The sequence below is a fragment of the Natrix helvetica genome, assembly GCF_964273705.1.
Source record: "Natrix helvetica genome assembly, chromosome: 2".
Taxonomy (NCBI): Eukaryota; Metazoa; Chordata; class Lepidosauria; order Squamata; family Natricidae; genus Natrix; species Natrix helvetica.
This window is the reverse complement of record NC_138552.1, coordinates 74,517,959-74,541,377: the sequence shown is the minus strand read 5'-3', so window position 1 is coordinate 74,541,377 and position 23,419 is coordinate 74,517,959. Positions and strand designations below refer to the sequence as shown.

Sequence of the window (23,419 nt, the reverse complement as noted above, 5' to 3'; positions counted from 1 at the left end):
GAAATATGGGACCGGCCAGGCAGCTCCTGGTGAGGCTGAAAATCTCCGCCATAGAGGGAGGTACGTGCAACTTGAAACTTTGCAGGAAGTGCAACTTACAAGGAGTAGTGCACACCTCACCTGCCATAAACAGGTAATGTTGCTGTTGCGGCTTGGAGGGAGTTTGCAGCACAAGCAGGCTAAAGCAATGGGTGTCGGTAATTTGCAGCTCTATCCTCCTCCTGCTGCAGCTTCCTGTTGGCTGACCACTGCCCCTCACCCTCCCCTCCTAGTCACTCCTTTCCTGGCCTGAGAAGGGAAGGTTGGGGGATGGAGATTCACTCCATATTCCAGAGCGGGAGCGAAGCTTCATTTCTTGCTGGATCTCGCAGGTTTTTCTTCCAGCCCTTGATGGTGCTGTGCATGTGGAAGGAGCGCAACTTCCTCTCCGTCCCAAGACACTGGCTTGCCCGAGATACTGGTTTTGTTTTCTGTATGAAACGGATCCAAATGGCTGTCTGAGTGTTTAAGGTTGCAGAAATAAGCGGTCAAGTTAAGTGCTTGAAGGACCCCATCTCATCACTAGAAGTCCAGGTGCTTCAGCGAGCAGAGCACTGGATTCATATTAGTGGTCCGCGGGGTTTAAAATTATGAATTTAGTGGTCCCTGAGATCAAAAGTTGGTGACCCCTGAGCTGGGGGACTTTGGGCTAGTCATTCTCTCTCCATCCAACCCATCTCACAGGGTTGTTGTGGTGAAATAGGAAGAGGAAGGTATGTCAGATGTGTTCACCACCTTGAGTTATTTGTACAAAGGCAAAATACAAATAAAATAAAAAATATATGTAGGACTTCTTCAAGTCATTCTAAAAATCAAACTGTGGCAGGTTATCAGCCAAGCAAAGAATGGAATCTAGTGGTACTACATATAGCGTGCTAAGAAAAGTGACAATTACTGAAAGTAAATGGTGCTTGATATCTTAATAGGGAAAAATGCACGTTTTGCCTTGTGTTTTGCATCAAATCCTGTACATTCACAAAATCCTTTGACAATTTGGATGGGTTTTTTCATAGCTTTTAATTCAGACTTTCTGCAAATTATTAAGATTGGGTTTCCCTTTCCATAACTTCATCTGGGAATTATGACAGATGTAGTACTATATATCTGTAAAATATTAATTGAGGATGACTGCCTAGCTCCATTTTCTAATCATTGCTAAAATGTTTTGTCAACTGTACTTAAAGAAAAAAGGATAATTATTCTTTACACTTTGACATTAAAATGTTTCTTGAACCTTTTAAATCTTGTCATTATTAATGGTAATCATTTATCATTACCTTATATAACATTGGTTTTAATTAGTGTTTGTGTATCCCAGTATTAAAACATCTTTTAGGAAAAACTGACTTACTATAGCATTATAGTGTTACAGCATGATGTCACTTTTATTAACAAAACATTTTATCTGGAAAGCATTTTGGCTCTGAAAGAGCAATTAAGAATAACCAGGGTGATTAATAGTATCCACTAAAACAAGGACAATTATAGTGGGTGCTATTTAAAAAGTGCTGAGCATCAAATGCCTGATCAAGGGAACTGGAACTTGTGCATCCTCCACCTCCACAGCTAAATCACATCTATTATTTGGTGTTATACCAGAAGCTATAAACTGAAAGGTGCTGTTATTTATAATTTAATCTGTAGTTTACACCCAAAGAGGTCGAACTGGTAGTCCTAAAAACCATCTAACTGGGAATGGCTTAATTCTTTATCAAATTTACTTTACAAAATGCAGATGTTGTAGAAATAAGAACTCTATGCTTTAAGCCCTGTTTGCAGTAAAAATAAAGTTAACAGCTATGACATTCTTCATCCTATCTGCAAGATCAACTTGCAATCCAGACAGCAACTGCATAGCCGAAGTATGATGAGGTGGTCAGATTTAGTAATGATCAAATACTGGCTTTGCTTCCTCTCCTACGCATACTCAATCTATGGGGAACAAATGTATAGGATATAAATAACAAAATTGTTAGATCCTTACCTGAAAGCTACATACTTAGTACGTTCATATAGTATTCAAAAAAAAGGGGGGGGGGAGGCACAGATGGGAAGTTTCCTAGGTTCCAGCCAGAGTAATTAATGGCAAAGAGCTATGGGAGTTGTAGTCTAAAGTACATGGAGGCTAGTTGTCCTCCCAATGTATTTTCATTTGATTTGATTTGATTTATTCCCATACTATCATCCATGTTAAGCATCATCTTGTATATTCATGTTACATATGCATTAACATTTATTATTGGCTCCTATGTATTATAATTTTTGTTATTGTAATTGTTTCATATTATTTTTAATTTTGCTAGCAGCCCACAGTCACTGATATGAGCAGACTTGCAAATTGAATAAAAATAAAAGTCAATTTATAAATACGTTTCAGGAAAAAAGAGAATCAATTAATAATATCTATTTGATCAATGACTAGCAAAACCTTACCAAATTGATCAAATGCTCTTTGAATCAGCTTCTATTTTAATCCTATATAACTGTATAATTGGAGATAATCAGTATTTCATATTTTCATGCGGAATGCACTTACATCTAAGCAGAGTATAGATACCTATACTTGAATTACAATGTTTTCCAACGAACATCATTTTATAGGAAACCCAATTCTTCAAAAGACTCTTAAAATAAACAATAGGTAATTATCACTTCCAGGCAACATGTAATTACAAAGTATTATATATAAACAATTATATTCTAATAATAATATCTTGAATGTTTTATTTTAAAAGTTGCCCTGAGCATTTCAAAATAAGACGCCTAAAATTATTAATTGGAATGGATAGTAGTAAACAAGTACCTGAAAGTACATCATCAATTGCTTGATGTACATCATCCTATTTGATTGTTGCTTGTATAAGAGAGTGAGAGACAGGTACCTTGGTCTATGTATCAAACGAATGACCCATTGGGATCCCCATGTCAAGACAACTTACCTTATGTGCAGCCAGAACTGGAAAATAACATTTAACACAGCACAGTAATTAAACAAAATGGTTCGGTTGAGATCTGCATATGTGGGACTAATTGGAGTAGATTGCAGTGTATTTTAGATTGCATATCTTATTTTATTCCAATTCCATTTTAAATGGTATTTTATCAAATTCCATTTTATATTGCTTTTATCAAATTTTAGTAATAATTTGTTTCTGGAATTTTGCACTTTGATATGGCCCAAGGGCTAATCAATAAAGACTCAATGTCTATGAATTAACAATTTTATTATTCCCCCATCTCAGGTTTGAATTTTCTATACAAGGAAGATAAAGTTATAGGCGAGGGGTGTCAAACTCAAGACCCGGGGGATGAATCTGGCCCATAGGGTGCTTAGATCTGGCCTGCAGGGCCGCCCTGGAAACAGCAAAGGATCAGCCAGCGGTGCCTCTGCCAGCAAAAATGGAGCTCGGTAGGGCCACCATATTTTCTGGCAGAGGGTTTCAGGAGGCCGTCGCAGCCGAAAATGGAGCTTGGGAGCCCATTTTCATTGCAGAGCATTTGGGGCACACAGGCACCCTCGACACAAGAAATGTTGAGCTGGCCTTGATGCCTGCCCACCCACCCTTTCCCTCCAAGGTCAAACACAATCCTGATGCGGCCCTCAAATGAAATTGAGTTTGACACCCTTGCTATAGACTATACAAAATATGAAAAAAATTGTTTTAAGAAACTACATTTCTACCACATTTGGAAATCAACATTTGCTGTGTCTGTGAAAACATAGTAATTCAGTGTGATATGTGTGCAATGGTATTTCCACTGACAGTGACACCCCAAATCTCCTATCTGAAGGTTGCATGAATTAAATGGAGCAATAAGAGTTGAGGATACCCAGTTGCTTGATGACAAATCTGATGTCAGCAATAAGCTGCTGCTGAAGCTTCGCGAGCAAGGTGGCCAGGATGGCCCCAAAGAATTTAAAGGAACTCTGGGAAAATCAGGATGGTGGACAGAATAAGTAGCCAAGGAGTGGAATGGGTGCTAAAGTGCCAGAGACATGGTTAATTTTATTTCTTGCCTAGGCTGGGAGCGGTCTAAATAAACAAAGGTCAAAAATCCTGAATGAGGAAGGCGTCTAGTTGTAAATGAAATAAATAGCTGTGGAAAATTAAATAGGATTTTTTTTCTGTATCAGTTGCTATCACTGAGATTGAATTGAGGATATGAGAGAAACAAAACAATGCTAAATAAGATTTGTCATCTGACAGGCTTGGATCAATTTTACCCAGGTTTTTGAAGTAAATTAAGATTTCATGAGATCAACCAAATTACATTTTCTTGCCTAAATGGTGGAGGTTCTGTTGATTCTTTCCATTGAAAGAAATATCCATATTAAGACAACCTTTTGAAGAGGCTGATTCAAAGTTGAAAAACATTCACAAACTTTGCAGGACAATGTTTCACAGTCATTGTCATGGGTAAAAGGCATAGTTTAAGCTGTAGCAAATTACATTCATGAAAACTATTTGAAACCAAGGCTCAAATTCTATGCTGATATTAGCAAATATACTATTTCAGGCATGTTCTGTATATTTGTGTACATTCCAAACTATAATAGATACTCATGCCTCACCAAACTTCAGTTCTAAAGGTCAGATTTAATTTCATGACAACACTGGACAAGATAAAATCAGAAGATACCATTGGCAACATACATTGGCAGCAGGGGTGGGTTCCTGCCAGTTCTAACCTCTTCTATAGATGAGGTTCCACAAATCTACAGTGCCGTTTAGAACCGGTTCCAGCTTCCTCCCCCCACCCGTCCACACATCATCAAGATGAAGAGCGAGAAGAGGAATTCTGGGAGTTGAAGTCCACAAGTCTTAAAGCTGTCAAGTTTGAACACCCAGTGGGTTATTTTTTCTAAAGGGTTAGGGGTGCAAGGGTCTTGTAACTTGACAGCTTTAAGACTTGCACACTTCAATGCCAGAGTTCCTCAGCCAACATGACTGGAGGAGGAATTCTGAGAGTTAAAGTCCACAAGTCTTAAAGCTGTCAGGTTTGACCACCCCTGGGGTTTTTTTCTAAAGGGTTAGGGGTGCAAGGGTCTTGTAACTTGATAGCTTTAAGACTTGTGTGCTTCAAATGCCAGAGTTTCTGAGCCAACATTTTAGTTGCTAAGTAAGAGCGTTGTTAAGTGAGTTTCACCACATTTAACAAGTTGGCCATGCCCACCCAGTCACATGGCTGGCAAGCCACTCCCACCCGGTCACATGGTCAGCAAACCACTCCCACCCAGTCACATGGCTGGCACGCCACTCCCACAAAGTAGGCCACACCTACAGAAGAGGTTCTAAATTTTTTTGAAACCCACCACTGATTGGCAGCAAACTTGCCAAATCAGAATATATTGCTACTTTCTACATTTATTAAATACAAAAACGTTTAAATACATTTATTTTTAATCAAGACATTAAATGAAGATGTGTTTTTATTTTCAGGTTATTACAATTATTACATGAAATGATTCTTCCTGTTTATCAAGCTTTGTCTCGTAGTCCTCGACTTATGATTATAATTAAGCCCAAAATTTCCACTGCTAGGCAACTGAGTTTTGCCCATTTTATGACCTTTCTTGCTACAATTGTTAAGTGAATCAGTACAATTGTTAAGTTAGTAACATGGTTGTTAAGTAATTCTGGTTTCCTCATTGACTTTGCTTATCAGAAGTTCACAAAAGATGGTCACATGATCTTGGGATGGCCGGTATCTGTTGGGCAGTGTTGCCGGTATCTATTGGGCTTTAGGACTGAGTAACCATGGTCTAGAGCAGCGATGGCAAACCTTTTTTGGCTCGCGTGCCATAAGTGGGGGGAGCGCACGGGGGTAGTGTGCAGGCATGCCACACCCATAATAAAATGCACGACCCCCACTGCGCATGCACGCACTACAGGCGCGCCCCCATTATTGCATGCTTTCTTTGCCCTCCTCAGGCTCCAGAGGCTTTATAGGAGCCTGGGGAGGGAAAAAACAGCCTCCCCCACCCCACGGAAGCCCTCCGGAGGCTTGAAGGACCTTCAGGACGCTTCTCTGAAGCCTCCGGAGCAGTCAAAACGAACCTCCGAGCAAACCGGAAGTGACTTCTAGTCTGCTCGGAGGGTCGTTTTGAGCGCTCCGAGGCTTGAGGGATCTTCAGGACACTTCCCTGAAGCCTCCGGAGCAGTCAAAATGAACCTCCGAACAAACCGGAAGTGACCTCCGGTTTGCTCGGAGGGTCGTTTTGAGCACTTAGAAGGCTTGAGGGACCTTCAGGACGCTTCCCTGAAGCCTCTGGGGCAGTCAAAACGACCCACCGAGAAAATCGGAAGTCCGTTCCTGAACTTCCGGTTTGCCTGTAGGGCCGTTTTTTTGCGCTCTGGAGGCTTCAGGGAAGCTCATGAAGCCTCCAGAGAGCCTTTGGTGGGACGGGGGAGGCTCTTTTCGCTCTCCCCAGGCTCCTATAAAGGCTCTGGAGCCCCGGGAGGGCGAAAAATAGCTTTAAAAAAGGGCGAACTCAGCTGGCCTCGCGTGCTCTGACATATGGTCCGCATGCCACCTGGTCTAGAGAACAGATTTCCTGATATTTTACTGGAAACTATGGCTGGCATCTTAAAAGACAAAGTGGTTTGCTATGTGCAGTAGACCACAGGCCTCTTGATAGCCAAGTGTCTCGACTTCTGATTGGCCTTTAACTGAGCTGGTTTCTGATTGGTTCTTTGTGTCCGATGCTGACTGGTTGTTTGATGATGTTGATTTAGGATTGATCAGCTGTTCGTGCCAGTTTCTGCTTGGCCATTTTTGAATGATAATTTCAGATTGTTTCTTGTTTTGTGCTGGGTTCTGTTTGGTTAGTCTGAGCAACTGAGACCCTATTGGGTCCTTGTCCAGACACGTTTCTGGTTTCGCTACTTTGGAAAACCAATTCTTGGTTGATCTTGGTGTAGTACATGCAGGTAACAAGACTTCATTCATTTTCAGTTCTCTTCTTTCTTGTTGAAGCTGTTAGGATGTTTGTTGATCTCAGTAGGCTCTTTATGCAGGGGTATGTATTGTAATCATTTGATGTGCTATTGTCTTCTCAGTTGCTTGTGGTCTACATAGCAGAGCACTTTCCCTACGAAAATGCTATCCACAGTTGCAAACAAAATGTCAGGAAATCTGTTCTCTAGACCAGCGATGGCGAACCTTTTTTGGCTCGCGTGCCATAAGTGGGGGAAGCGCAGGGGGGGTTGTGTGCAGGCGTGCCGCACCCATAATGCAATGTGTGACCCTCCAATGCGCATGTGCACACTACAGGTGCGACCTCCCCCCCATTATTGCATGCTTTTTTCGCCTTCCCCAGGCTCCAGAGGCTTTATAGGAGCAAGGGGAGGGCGAAAACAGCCTCCCCCGACCCTCCGGAAGCCCTCCGGAGGCTTCAGGGACCTTCAAGAGGATTCCCTGAAGCCTCCGAAGCAGTCAAAACGACCCTCCGAGCAAACCAGAAGTGACTTCCGGTTTGCTCGGAGGATCTTTTTAAGCTCTGCGAAGGCTTGAGGGATCTTCAAGAGGCTTCCCTGAAGCCTTCGGAGGGCTCAAAACAACCCTCCAAGCAAACCAGAAGTGACTTCCGGTTTGCTCGGAGGATCTTTTTAAGCTCTGCGAAGGCTTCAGGGATCTTCAAGAGGCTTCCCTGAAGCCTTCGGAGGGCTCAAAACGACCCTCCGAGCAAACAGGAAGTCACTTCCGGTTTGCTCGGAGGGTCGTTTTAAGTGCTTCAAAGGCTTCAGGGACCTTCAAGAGGCTTCCCTGAAGCCTCAGGAGCAGTCAAAACGACCCTCTGAGCAAACAGGAAGTCCGTTCCCGAACTTCCGGTTTGCCCATAGGGCCGTTTTTTTGCGCTCCGGAGGCTTCAGAGAAGCTCATGAAGCTTCCGGAGGGCCTCCAGAGGGGGCGGGGGGGCTCTTTTCACCCTCCTCAGGCTCCTATAAAGCCTCTGGAGCCTGGGGAGGGTGAAAATGGCTTTAAAAAAGGGTGAACTCAGTTGGCATGCGCGCTGGCCAACTGAAAGGGCAACGTCTTGTGTGCCCTGACAAATGGCTCTGCGTGCCACCTGTGGCACGCACGCCATAGGTTCGCCATCACTGCTCTAGACCATGATCACTAATTTAAAATCTTTCCTTATTCAGCACTTACACTGAAGGTAACTAATCCTTGAAATGTTAATATTATTTAGATTTGATCAGATTTTACCAGGTTTCTTACCTGCTGCCATCACAATGGAGCAAGTGTGAGGTTGGATAGGTGGTAGAGGTATTGCTACAGTAAGTAAGAGAAATACAGTAATTAACTACCGGTAATCAAAATATAATTACTGAGTGCTGATAAAGTATTCAGATTTTTCTAAGTATATTTGAAAGTTATTATATGATAACTAAAGCAAGCCACCTAACAACTTACCTACCAATTTGATTTTTATCTTACCTTTTAACTCAAGGCAGCAAATATACACTCGTCACTTGAACTAACTATGTGAGAAAGATCGCTATCACAATTGCAAGAGATGATTGCTGAGCTGTCTTTTAAAAAAAAACTTTATGGAGATCTCCATTCTTCTCCCTGTGAAAGGAGGAGCCAAGATGGCTCCCTTCCATCTTTGTTTTTGCACTTACAAATGAAGTCTGCCTTTTGAAACTACCTTCAGGGAAAAAAACCCCTCTGGTATTGTTTTATTACCCTCTCTGAGGGAGACCGGGACCTCCCCTGTAATGTGGTCTTCCTGGATTTTGATTATCTGACCCTCCCCTTTATGGTATGCCTCGGTGCCTTGGAACTGTGAAGGAGAATTAACTCTTCGCTTTCCGATTTGCCTGCCTCCTTGGATCGGCACAGCTGCACAATCCGCTGACACCATTTTCTTTGTAAAAGACTTATACACATCTCTGAACTTAGACAAATGGGGCCTAAAAACCACCAACGGGCAAGTCATTTTCGGCTCCTGCATCTGCCACCTCCAGTCCAAGCATGCAGCAAACAAAAATTACTTCATTGTTACAACAAGAAGGGTCTAGAGAGAGCCCAAAAGAGCTATCTGTTTCCCAAATGTTTCAAGAAATTATGAGGGGTCAAAATGAGTTGAAAAAAGAGGTGACAGATCTCAAAGATGAACTCAGAGATGTTAAACATCATATTTCAGAAAACAAACAGAGAATTGTGGTGTTGGAGGAGGGAGCGGCTGGGCTGGGGGAGGAGGTTAAGGCAATCTGGAAGGGAAATGTACACCTGGAAATCTTTATGGCAAAAATAGAATTTGAAAGAATGACCTTTTTTCTCAGATTCCAGAACCTACCAGAGACAGAAAATGAAGACCTTAAGGATATTATGAGTACAATTTTAGCAGAATACATTAAGAGAGACAAAGAACAGCTGTGGTGGGATATGGATCTGGTTTACAGGATTAATTCAGCATATGCTAGAAGCCATAATGTTCCAAGGGAGGTACATGTTAAATTTCTCAGGAAGACCACAAAGGATGAGGTGCTTGGGGCCCAAAGGGAGGGACCACTAAAATATAAAGATGAAGAAATCACCATTCTTAAGCAAATTCCGAAAAAGACAAGAGAAAGAAGGAGGAAGTATTCCTCCTTATCAAAGAAATTATACAATAAAAAATTCAAAATTCAAATTTTTAATTTGTTAGCTGCTCCCTCTCCGCAAGGGACTCGGGGCGGCGTACAATAAAAATATACATACATACATATAGACATACAGATACACACATATACATACATATACATACATGGAGGAGGTAGTAATCAAACATAAATCACATTAATAATAAAATAGAAAATTAAAATTAGCCATTAAAATATCCCATGATAAAATACAATTTAAAAAGGACTGTCAGGAGGAGGATAAACTACGGTTGAGCCAGGCCAGATAATTGAAAGAGGTGGGTCTTGAGCTTTACACGGAAGGAGCGGAGATCGGAAGTAATCCTGATGTCAAGGGGGAGGTCATTCCACAGGGCTGGGCCCATCACAGAGAAGGCCCTGCTCCTGGGTGTCGCCCCCCGACACTGTTTAGCGGACGGCACCCGGAGAAGTCCCTCTCTGTGTGAGCGGATTGGTCGTAGGGATGTATGGGGCAGGATGCGATCCCGCAAATAACTAGGTCCTATGCCATAGAGCGCTTTAAAGATCGTAATCAAAACCTTGAAACGCACCCGATAGACCACAGGAAGCCAGTGCAGCTCACGCAGGAGAGGTGTTACATAGGAGAACCTAGTCCTCCCCATAATCACCCGCGCGGCCGCATTCTGAACCAACTGTAGTCTCCGAGTGCATCTCAAGGGAAGCCCCATGTAGAGAGCATTGCAGTAGTCCAGGCGAGACGTCACTAGCGCATGGGTGACTGTGCGCAAGGCATCCCGGTCCAATAAGGGGCGCAATTGGCGCACCAGGCGGACCTGGTGGAACGCCCCCCTTGCCACGGCTGTTACATGGTCATCCATGGACAGCCGGGCATCTAGGAGGACGCCCAAATTGCGCGCCCGTTCCATGAGGGCCAGTTGCTCGCCCCCAATGGCCAGAGATGGAAGCAACTGGTTGAACCGGGGGGCCGGGAGCCACAGCCACTCCGTCTTGGAGGGGTTGAGTTTAAGTCGGTTGTCATCCATCCAGACCCGTACGGCTTCCAAGCACTGGGACATCATTTCGACGGCCTCGTTGGGGTGGTTCAGGGTGGAGATGTACAGCTGAGTGTCATCAGCATACAGATGGTATCCCACCCCAAAGCCACGGATGATCTCGCCCAGCGGTTTCATGTATGTGTTGAACAGGAGTGGCGAGAGAACCGACCCCTGTGGCACCCCGCAAGTGAGGGGTTCAGGGTCGATCTCTGCTCCCCTGCCAACACACGTTGCGTCCGGCCGGAGAGGTAGGAGCCGAACCACCGCAAAACGGTGCCCCTGACTCCCAACCCCCATAGCCGGTGCAACAGGATACCATGGTCGATGGTATCGAAAGCCGCCGAGAGATCTAATAGGACCAGGACAGAGGAACAACCCCTATCTCTGGCCCTCCAGAGATCATCAACCAACGCGACCAAGGCCGTCTCCGTGCTGTGCCCGGGTCGGAAGCCGGACTGGCGCGGGTCTAGATAATCATTCTCCTCCAAGTGACGTGGAAACTGTTGGGCCACCACACTCTCTACAACCTTCGCTAAAAAGGGAAGGTTGGAGACTGGACGATAATTAGCTAGCTCCGTTGGGTCCAGGGAAGGCTTCTTGAGTAGGGGTCTCACAACCGCCTCTTTCAAGGCGGCCGGCAGAGACCCCTCGCCCAACGAAGCGTTCACTAGGCCCAGGAGCCAGTCGCGTGTAACCTCCCAGGATGCCAGTACAAGCCAGGAGGGGCACAGGTCCAATAAACATGTGGTAGGTCGCAGACGTCCACGTAACTTGTCCAAATCCTCGATGGCAACCGAGTCAAACTCCTCCCAGAATGGTCTCTCAAGACTCGCCACGGGCGTCTCCACTGGACCACTGAAAGGGACCCATCCCATCCGGATTTGAGCAACTTTGTCCTGCAGATATTTCCCAAACTCCTCTGCTCTGCCCTGTAAAGGGGCTTCCCGCGGCCTCTGAAACAAGAGGGAGCGGGTCACCCGGAACAGGGCAGCAGGGCGGTTATCTGCAGACGCAATAAGAGCGGCACAATGGTGACGTTTGGCCGCTCTTAATGCCACAAGGTACGTCCTTAAGTAGGTTCGTGCCTGTGCTCGGTCAAATTCAGAGTGGGAGGATCTCCAACGACTCTCTAGGCGTCTCTTGTGGTGTTTCATCACCCTTAGCTCCTCGGTAAACCAAGGAGCCAGGGTGGTTCGTTGCCGCAGGAGAGGCCGCAGAGGCGCCACCCAGTCAAGGGCCCCGGCAGTCGCACTATTCCATGCAGCTACCAGGTCCTCCACCCGGGGGCGGGTCAGGTCTACAGGAGGTGGCCCAAGCTCCGTCTGGAACTTATCTGGTTCCATCAGGCGCTTGGGACGGAACCATCTAATGCCTTCCGGCTCCGCCTCCCCGCAACGGGGGGTAGCACCAGGGAAGTCAAGTCGGAGAAGTGAGTGATCCGACCATGACAGGGGAGTGATAGTTAAATCCCCTATTCCCAGATCACTCGTCCACTGGCCAGAGACAAAAACAAGGTCCAACGTGTGGCCCCCTTCGTGGGTAGGGCCCTGAATTAATTGGGTCAGGTCCATGGCTGTCATGGAAGGAGTTTGGCTTAGATTGTTATTGCCAGAGGGAATGTTGATCTTTTGGGAGGGAAATAAAATTAGAATTAATACAGTGCAGGAGGCTGAAGCCTTCATTAAAAAACATTTCTCTCTTCTAGAGGACGAACACAAGGTAGTGAAAAGGGTAGCAAGGTACAAGATATGAAGGGGGTGGCTGTGGCTCCACCTGGGGACAGGGAGGAAGGAGCAATATCGAAAAGGCTCAGGTCACAAAAATAAAAGTATTTGAAATATTTGTAGTATATGATATACTAGAAAGTGACAAAGGAAAAATGATTGAACACATGGTTGATACAACATAGAATAAGATTCTGTTTTTTGCTTATCTTTTATACGTTGTTTTTAATATTGTAAAAATTATGAGATTTGGAGGGATTTCTACCACTAGCGTGGGAGCTGCCAAAATTTTCTATGTACCCCTTTACCTTTTCCCATAAATGTTTAAAAACCAATAAAATTCTTTTTTTTTTAAAAAAGAAACATTGTTCAAATGGACAAGATAGAAATGTTCAAATGGCATCATTCCAAAAATTTCTAACCCATATTTACCATTCAAAGCTAGATCATTTGATGATCTTTCTTAAATATTAAAATATGATCAAAGATTTAATATGCATGTATATATTGCAAATAAATTGATAGCTTTTGTTTACCAACTCTTAATTTTAATTGTGTAGTAGTTAGCATATTTTCATTATTATTCCCTAGAAAAGTCTGCATTAAAAATGAATTTAATTTAAAATTACAATGTTGCTAGAATTGAGGCTTCTAGTAATAGTAATTCACATAATGAATACAAAAGTTGCTTATATTAAATAACATCTCCTACACAGGCACTTCTAAGATTTATTTATCAATATGACGCCAATCCTGTGGGGTCACTTTCAGCTGTCTCTGAAATATTTTTATTTTATTTTACATTATTCCACAGTTCCATAATTTTAATCCGGTTTTTTTTAATAATAGGGTATTGAATTATATTATTTTTATTTTTATTGAAAAACAGCATCTTCTTAAATAATACATTATAGCTATCCAATTTCTCACCTCTATGGCTTGGATTCTCCTTTGTCAGTCAAAATACTGTATCAAAAAGAGAGCACTTTCCTAGTTCTGGGTTAAAGCTGATTTGCAGCTAGTCACCAGCAGTTCAAACGCTTACTGACAAGAGACGAGATCATGTATCATGTTCCTTTAAAATTGTATAAGGAATAATGGAACCGTTACCAGCAGTATTGGTACCTCAAAAATATCAACCTTCTAACAGCCAAGGGCCCCTCCCTGAGAAATTGTTTATTAAGCTAGCTCTAGCATTTATTGGCTTCGTTCTTGAATATCAGTTACCAGCTATAATAAAGTGTGCATAAGGTCAGCAGTTCTGCATAGCCTGTCCTTCCACCCTCTTCTCAGAGCTGTTCAAACAGAGGAAAAGATAGATATCATCAAATAGACTTTTTTTTCTCCCATCATCTACAATTCTGCTGTGTGTATGTGTGTGCGCGCGCGTACACACACTCTGCACAAACAAGTCCCCAAGGACATGTAGAGAACTTTCAGAATTGGATACACAGAAATCTCACTATTTTAGCTGAACTTGGGATCACTGTAGGGGAGATAAAGCCAATGGGTAAAACTTTCCTCTCTTTCAATGCTATGGCAAACACATAGAAATCAAATCTCACCTTTTTATACATGAATGCATAATCAGTGGTTTCAGATCTTTATAGAGCACTGTCACCAAGCTATTTTACAACCATCTTCTTTAGCTATTACTCAATGCTATCATTTTGGTTACTGTATTTTCATGAGGTACAGAAAACAGAAGCCAGGAAATGTTTTTTAATCATGTCATCAACATTACACCCAGCTTCACTTTGGAAATCCGACTATGGCCACCCCATTCCTCTTTGCTCTGGTGATCGCATTCCACAAATTTGACTTTTGTCCCACAGCTTAAGCTACTTAACCAGGGGTGTCCAAACTTGGCAAATTTAAGACTTGTGGATTTCAACTCCCAGGATCCCTCATCCAGTTGAAATCCACAAATCTTAAAGTTGGCAAGGTTGGACATCCTTGAACTATTTCATTCCATGTACCTAGTCAAATCCCAGCCAGCATCTATTTTAAAATATAGGCAAAGGTCAGAAAGAAGAGGATTAGCCACATCTGTGCCAATTATCACATCTCCAAAATAATTGCTGAGGCCCTAGTGATCACTCCCTGAACAGCTGTCAGGGCTTCCCCAATTTAAAAGTAAAAGGCTCTTTATTTTTATATTTTGCCCATCTGTACAGGTAATCCTCAACTTACAACAGTTTATTTAATAACTGTTCGAAGTTACAAAAGCACTGAAAAAGTGACTTGTGGCCATTTTTCACGGGTACAACCATTGCGACATCCCATGGTCACATGATCAAAATAGTCAAATGTTTGGAAACCGACTCATATTTATGAGTTTTGCAGGGTCATGCAAATAATCTTTTGTAGCCTACTGACAAGCAAGGTCAATGGGGAAGCCAGATTCACTTATCAACCATACTACTAAATTAACTGCAGCAATTCACTTAAGAAATATCATAGAATGGAGCAAAATTCACTTAACTGTCTCATTTAGCAATAGAAATTTTGGGCTCAATTATGGTTGAAAGGAGAGAACTACTTATAACAAACTAAGTATCAACTACCTATAACCTAATTAAGAAAACTACCTATAACATAAGTATCAATGAATACAGGACTCTATTGAATGTCTAAATTTTATTTAGCTAGGAACAGGCCATCCCAGAGTCTATGTGGTCACTAAAATCAACACAAACTTGGTGCCACCTAATCATTTAAGCAGTCAAGAAACAATAGACCAAAAACTATAGTATTAGATTAAATTATCCAATATTCTCTGAATTAATGTTCTGTTTTTAAAGCCTTTTTTTCATATATTTTGTTTACATTAGACAAGCAGGCCAGTGTAGAATTCTTATATGAACTTTCATGAAAGTGAATGGAAGAATAAAGTTAACTGATTTCTTAGTGATGATTTAACAGTTGCCTTGCTACTCCCTAATTGGTTTGCCTTGACAACTTAAATAAATAGGGTTGTGATAAACAGTGTGCAATTGGCAGAAAGTAGATGGCAACTGAATCACTGTGTTAAGTTGCCAGTAAGAACATCCATCATCTCTTCAGTCATATTTCTTAGATTTAGTTGCATTAAAGTTATTTAAGAAGTTATTGCTATAAACCAGTGATGGCGAACCTATGGCACGTGTGCCACAGGTGGCACGCGGAGCCATTTGTCAGGGCACGCGAGGCTGAGTTCACCCTTTTTTAAAGCCATTTTTCGCCCTCCCCAGGCTCCAGAGGCTTTATAGGAACCTGGGGAGGGCGAAAAGAGCCTCCCCCGCTCCCTCGGATGCCCTCTGTAGGCGTCAGGGAAGCCTCCAGACAGTCCCTGAAGTCTTCGGAATGCTTAAAACGACCCTCCGAGCAAACCGGAAGTCACTTCCGGTTTGCTCGGAGGGTCGTTTTGAGCGCTCCGAAGGCTTCAGGGACTGTCTGGAGGCTTCCCTGACACCTCTGGAGGGCGTCCGGGGGGGCGGGGGAGGCTGTTTTCGCCCTCCCCAGGCTCCTATAAAGCCTCTGGAGCCTGGGGAGGGCGAAAAAAGCATGTAAAAATGGAGTGGGGAGTGCCTGTAGTGCACGCATGCGCACTGGGAATCGCGCATTGCATTATGGGTGCAGCATGCCCGCACATGACCCTCCTGCGCTCCCCCCACTTGTGGCACACGAGCCAAAAAAGGTTCGCCATCGCTGCTATAAACTTTAGGGTTGGTTGGCTAGGGCTGCCTAATCTGGGCTGCAAAATTTGGGCAACCATTAGGTAGCACCAAAGAGAATCTTATATATTTCTACCGCCTTCTAGCAGTAACTGAATTTTTGTTGCTAGAGCTAGTAAACCTAGGCTTGGAAAGATGTTAACTTATCTCTGTCTTTTTCCCCCCTAATCCCATGCTATACTCCTGGAGTGTATTACATTACATTACATTTTAGAACGAATTTACATTACATCTGATAAATAACATTTGTTTATTGTGTTTATATTCTACTGGATTAAAAATTATTCTTGTAACCTACATTTAAACCTGTCTATATTTAAAATTCATACATAAATCAAAATGAAATCAGGTGGGGCATGGAGATTAATGAGCCAAAAACATTTAATGTGGGCATATTGAAGTACATCAGAAGCAGGCTTGAAAGTAGTCTTAAGGCCTTTTTCATTTTATTATTAATATATTGTATGTGTGGATATGATAGTTAACTTTAAATCTCTAAATGTCTTTTTATACTCTATTGAACACAATGCCATCATCCAAAGAGTTCTGCGAACTTGTATCTGGTCTTTTTGTGTCCTATAAGGCACCTTGGCAACCACATTCTGGTTGCTCTACAGAAAACAAAATGGATGCCAGAGGTGTAGAGACACATCAAATGACTTGCTGAAGATGAAGTCTAAACCAGTTCTAGAAATCCAAAAGTACAGTACCCACCCAAAGGAGGATATGGTTTCAGATGTCACCACACCTAAGGTACTTCTAACCCAGCAAAAGTTGAAAGAGTTCAAGACTCAACGTAACAATGGAACACCAACCCCAGGAAGTTGGTGTATTTGGTCAAGAGGGACGAGCAAGCTGGTGAACAGATATTTTCATTTCCTATTCAGAATAAGCTTATGTTAAGTTTTTAATCTTGTTTTGTTTATTTAATATTTATCTCATATTTAACAGAGGCCCAACTTGCAGGGGGAACATTTTTATCAGAAATATGAACTCAATCAACAAATTATTACAGAAATTATATTAATTTATTTAAGAGAACTCTTAGGGCCTTTGGAGTCTTCCAGAGTCTGCATCTTTTAAACTGACTGGCAGAATATATACAAGCTTTCGTCACTTTTCAACAATTCATTCTTTCTGAACCCATCACATATTATTCTGCCTATTTCCAGAAGATCCTCACCTTTCAGGAAAGGATTTTCAAGGACAACAGTTTCAAAGACAAGGAAAAAAAAACTTTTTCTCAGGCTACTGCTGTTCATTTGACTTACAAACCAGACTACCATGAGAGCAATCATTTAGATCTAAACAAAATCTTTACAGGTTCAACTCATCTGTCACCGGGAGTCTCGCGAGGAATTGGTGCACTGGAGGATGATTCACATACTTCAACCCACTGAAAGCCCATTCTAGAATTACAATAATGATTTGTTGCATCTAAAAAAAAAAAAAGGATAACACTAAACTTGCTGACAATCTACATCATAAGTAACACAATTTAATGCAAAGCTCCATGACTTTTCAGAGTGGAATAATATTTTAAAACTATTGAAAATGTTTAAAACTTAAAACTCTCCTTCAAGTCAAGCTCAATTCCTGTTGACTTCATAGACACATATGCAGGGTAGAATATGTTTTTTTCTTGCCTTTATACAGGTTTTGTTTTTCCCCAGTCTAGATTAGATTTGATTATCATTAAATCATTTGGAACCAGGCCAGACCTTTGTTGTCCTTCTGAGTAGTAAAGATCTGATTTTTTTCAGAGGAAAATCTAACAGATATCTCTTTTAATTTTCCTTAAACATTAAAAATTATGCAAACATAACATGACATTTTGTATCACTTTTAATTTCGAAGACACTGAAATATTATAAACATGACTATCAACTGAATTTCAAGAGATTTTACTAACGGAGTACTCATGAAGCTACTTTTAAGACCTGCCTTAACAGTCCATTTGTTCAATCTCTATCCTGCCTGGGTTGAATTAGAATATCTTTTAAAAAGACTTTTTTTATTGAAGAAAATGTGTTAATAAACGTCTTTTAAAACTTCCCAGTCAAAATTGAAAAACTGGGTAGAGGGTGCTATTAGAGTTGGATTCACCACATTTTTATTGCTCATGGGAGCATGGTAAACACTTGCCCAATTGGGCAGCAACACATTCAAATAAATAATAAACATCTGACTTGATAGGTGGATAACAATGCCAAATCCAACCTAAACACCTGGCTGGCTGTGTAATGAACAATAGTAACTGGAGAAAATCCCAAAATACAAAAACCTGCTAATAGATGTAGAATGAACATGGCAGAAGAAAGTGAAGAACACCTTGTGTGCAATCCCAAAACATTTGACGTATCACCTGAACACCAACGGCATTGACAAAATCACCAACAGTCAATTGCAAACGTCAGCTGTGTATTAGTCAACAAAAACATCCTTTTTTTCTGACCCTGTTTCTGATTGAGTAATAAACTATGCGCACACTCATATTTCTTTTGCAGTGTACTAGCCATTGCAAATAACCTGGAAGAAATTAACAGCTCAGTAGGCATCAAAAGTATTCTTCTGAAATGAAACTGTATCTAACACCAAAATACCCATGTCACTCGTATTGTATAAAGAAATACAAATAAAATCACCAAAGCACCGTTCTTCCCCCAAAGCAGCAGGGAAACATGAAAATGTTAATGTCAAATACTAATGCAAAAGGAATCTCTTTCAGAGACTACATTTAATACCAAGCAAATTCCGGATGTAGGAACATTCCAGTTTCCTCTGGCTTAACACTGAAAATGCAAACACCCAACAACTGCCAGTTGATAAGCAGTAGGCTGAGGAAATTATTTTTGTTTTTCAGCAAGCATAAATGAGGACCCCGTCAAATTCAGCTGTTTAGGGTTAAGTCTCCCCATCCTCTCATATCTTGTTATTTTAAGTACTGCATTTCCAAAAATGACAATCATACTTCCTTCTGCATTGTACCAAATATGTCTAAATGTATTTGGCTGCAAAATCAAGCTAAAGAATAAGACTCTTCACCAAATAAATTCCAGAATGTTCATTGATTTGCAGTGAATGAAGTTCTAGAGTTGCTTTTAAAATCAGCTTAACTGTGGGTGACTTATGTAGACCCATTCATACAATGTTGAGGTCAGCCAATGGGAAACTAGAGATGGTGTCACGTGCTGTTTGCAGAAAAGCAATTTTATTTCCCATCATTCCTATACATTCCTTTTTATTCCCAATTAATCTTTTATTCCAACAAGATGGTTAAAATGGACATCTTTTTTCCTTATATTTTCTTTTTTCTATCTCTTTGAATTTCTCTTTTTATATTTTTCCTTAGCTTGTGTTAGCCTATTATCTTTATATTTGTAAATGCTAATAAAATTGTAAAGAGAATGTTTGTAGATGGTTCAATACAATACAATAGTAGAGTTGGAAGGGACCTTGGAGGTCTTCTAGTCCAACCCCCTGCCTAGGCAGGAAACCCTATACCGTTTCAGACAAATAGCTATCCAACATCTTCTTAAAGACTTCCAGTGTTGGGGCATTCACAACTTCTGGAGGCAAGCTGTTCCACTGATTAATTGTTCTCACTGTCAGGAAATTCCTCCTCAGTTCTAAATTGCTTCTCTCCTTGATTAGTTTCCACCCATTGCTTCTTGTTCTACCCTCAGGTGCTTTGGAGAATAGTTTGACTCCCTCTTCTTTGTGGCAACCTCTGAGATATTGGAATAATGCTATCATGTCTCCCCTAGTCCTTCTTTCTCTTAAGCTAAACATACCCAGTTCCTGCAACCGTTCTTCATATGTTTTAGTCTCCAGTCCCCTAATCATCTTTGTTGCTCTTCTCTGCACTCTTTCTAGAGTCTCCACATCTTTTTTACATCGTGGCGACCAGAACTGAATGCAGTATTCCAAGTGTGGCCTTACCAAGGCATTATAAAGTGGTATTAACACTTCACGTGATCTTGATTCTATCCCTCTGTTGATGCAGCCTAGAACTGTGTTGGCTTTTTTGGCAGCTGCTGCACACTGCTGGCTCATATTTAAATGGTTGTCCACTAGGACTCCAAGATCCCTTTCACAATTACTACTACTGAGTATGGTATCACCTATACTGTACCTGTGCATTCCGTTTTTGTTGCCTAAATGTAGAACCTTACTCTTTTCACCATTGAATTTCATTTTATTAGATAGTGCCCAATGTTCAAGTTTGTCAAGATCCTTCTGTATCTTAAGCCTATCTTCTGGAGTGTTGGCTATTCCTGCCAGCTTGGTATCATCTGCAAATTTGATGAGTTCCCCATTTATTCCCTCATCCAAATCATTGATGAAGATGTTGAAGAGTACTGGGCCTAAAACAGAGCCTTGGGGTACTCCACTGCATACTTCCCTCCATGTAGATGCAGTTCCATTGAGAACTACACGTTGAGTGCGGTTGGTCAGCCAGTTACCAATCCATCTGGTGGTGATGCTGTCTAACCCACATTCTTCTACTTTATCTAGTAGTAGGTTATGGTCTACCTTATCAAAAGCCTTACTGAAGTCCAAGTAAACTATATCAACGGCATTCCTCTGGTCCACTAATTTTGTCACATTATCAAAGAATGCAATAAGATTAGTCTGGCATGATCTGTTTTTGACAAATCCATGTTGGCTTTTGGCTATTACTTTGTTTGCTTCTAGGTGTTCGCAAATTCGTTGCTTGATTATTTTTTCCAGAATCTTTCCTGGTATTGAGGTTAGGCTGATAGGTCTGTAGTTTCCTAGATCTAATTTTTTCCCTTTTTTGAAGATGGGAACCACATCAGCTCTTTTCCAGTCCTCTGGTAGTTCCCCGGTGTTCCAGGATCTCTGAAAGATATAATTCAGTGGTTCTGAGATCTCGTCTGCTAGTTCCTTCAGAACTCTGGGGTGTAATCCATCCGGTCCTGGTGATTTGAACTCATCTAGGGTAGACAGGTGCTCACTTACCATTTTCTTCCCTATTTCAATTTGTGTTCCTAATTTTGTGGTGCTGCTTTTGATAGGTTGGACTGTTTTATCCCTTTGTGTAAAGACAGATGCAAAACATGAGTTAAATAGTTCTGCTTTCTCCCTGTTGCTTGTCACCTTCTTGCCACTTTCTCCTAGCAATGGACCAATTGTTTCCTTAACTTTTTTCTTGTTTTTAACATGTTGGAAGAAGCTTTTTTTGTTAATTTTTACTTTTGTGGCAAGCCTTTCTTCATTGTGAGCCTTAGCTTTCCTCACTTCATCTTTACAGGCTCGGGCTATTTGCTGATATTCTGCCTTAGTTATGTCCCCCTCCTTCCACTTTTTATACTTACTTTTTTTGTCTTTCAGTTTCTCAGATAGTTGTTTATGTAGCCATGCTGGTTTCTTTTGGGAGCTGTTGTTTTTCTTCTTCATTGGTATTGTGTTAGACTGGGCTTTTCTAATCTCATTTTTCAAAATTTCCCAAGCTTCTTGAGTTGTTTTCCCCTCGAGGATTCTCATCCATGGAATTTTTCCCAAGCTCTCTCTAAGTTTATTGAAATTAGCTTTCTTAAAGTCCAAGACTCTAGTTTGACTTTGTTCTACTACTTGTGTTTGGATAATGTTGAATTCCAATATTGCATGGTCACTTGCCCCCAGGGTTCCTATGGCTTCAACACCTTCTATCATTTCCTCTCTGTTAGTGAGAATTAAGTCCAGTATGGCTGATCCCCTTGTTTCCTTCTCTACTTTTTGGAAAACAAAGTTGTCTGCTAGGTTTGTTAGGAACCTGTTGGATCTTCCACTTGGTGCAGAGTTTGTTTCCCAGTTGATGTCAGGGTAGTTAAAATCTCCCATTACTATTGTGGTGTGCTTCCTACATACCTTAGTTAGCTGACTAGCAAAAAGTTCATCTTCTTCCTCTGCTTGGTTGGGTGGCCTGTAGTATAGACCTATGGCAATGTCATTTCCCCCACAACCTTTAATATTGACCCAAATGCATTCAAGATAGTTCTCATTATTGTTGTGCTCTATTTCTGTAGAGACATAGTTATTTCTTATATATAGTGCAACTCCACCTCCTCTTTTATTTGGTCTATTTCTTTTAAATAATTTAAATCCTTCTAGCTGTATGTTCCATTTGTCAGTTTCATCCCACCAAGTTTCTGTAATGGCAATAATATCATATCTGCCCTCTTTTACTTGAATTTCTAATTCTCCCTGTTTATTCCTCATACTCTGTGCATTGGTATATAGACATTTGAGTCCATTTTGATTGACCTTGTGTTTACTGTCTACATAACCTGTATTATGCCTGACTGCCCCTATTTTCTTGCCACTTGTGTGATTCATGCACATGGTATGACAATCACTATTACATGCTTGGTTTTGCTTGACAGCAGGAGTGATAATCTTACCCACACACACATCTATGTTACATGCATTTATAACCCTATGAATTTTAGTTTGCTGGGGACAGAGATGTTCTGTATCTATTAATTCTCTGTCCCCGCTCTTCAGTTTAAATGTTTATCAAGAAAATCTGTGAATTTAATGCCAAGTAACTCAGTTCCTTTCTTGGATGGGTGCAACCCATCTCTTTTGTACAGTTTTTCATTGGACCAGCTACAGGCTTCATGACTAATAAAACCAAAGCCTTCCCTTTTACACCACTCCTTTAGCCAAACATTAAACTCTGCTACACGCTGGCCCTTCCCTTTTTGTTCCTTATATACAGGTAAAACCTCTGAAAAGATAAGCCTACAACCTATACTATTAAGTTCATACCCCAAGTTCTGGAAATCATTCTGCACAGAAAGTACATCTTTCTGGGATAGATCATTAGTGCCAAGATGTATAATAGCATCAACGTCACAGTCCTTACTTGCATTCTTGACTATCTTAAGAATACGCCTCTTGTCTCTGCTGGCAGTAGCACCTGGCAGACACCTGACCTCTTTTAAAACCTCCTTATCCTCTCCTAAATTAACATCTCTTACGATTGAATCACCAACCAGAAGGTGACTTCTCTTTTTACATACCTTGATCTTCTTCTGCGACTGATGTGTGATACCTGGTTCCCCTTTTCGCCTTTCCGAAGAAAGTTCTTCGTTTTGGACCACGATCCCCTGCTTATTTGAGTCATCATTATCACAACTGCCTTGACCTATCTCTTTAGTGTCCCCATTAAGGTCAGCAAGGGCACTATATCTGTTTTGCTGGGTCACAGCAAAAGCTTTGGGTTTATGGTTCACAGCTCTCAACCTGCCAGATCCCACAGTTGTCCAGACAGCTCTTCTCCT

At 41.5% G+C, this 23,419-nt stretch overlaps 1 protein-coding gene across 2 annotated transcripts in view; it reads right to left on the bottom strand.

The window, feature by feature from the left end:
- Nucleotides 1-23,419, bottom strand: part of KANK1 (KN motif and ankyrin repeat domains 1) — a 143,703-nt gene that overhangs the window by 73,291 nt on the left and 46,993 nt on the right. The window contains exon 1 of one of the 2 annotated variants that reach the window (XM_081942204.1): nucleotides 8,263-8,302. The exons of the other annotated variant lie outside the window; for it this stretch is intronic. The gene's annotated coding sequence lies outside the window, so the exon portion shown is untranslated. Of the gene's footprint in view, nucleotides 1-8,262; nucleotides 8,303-23,419 lie in introns of those variants that run through there. 2 annotated transcript variants of the gene reach the window in all.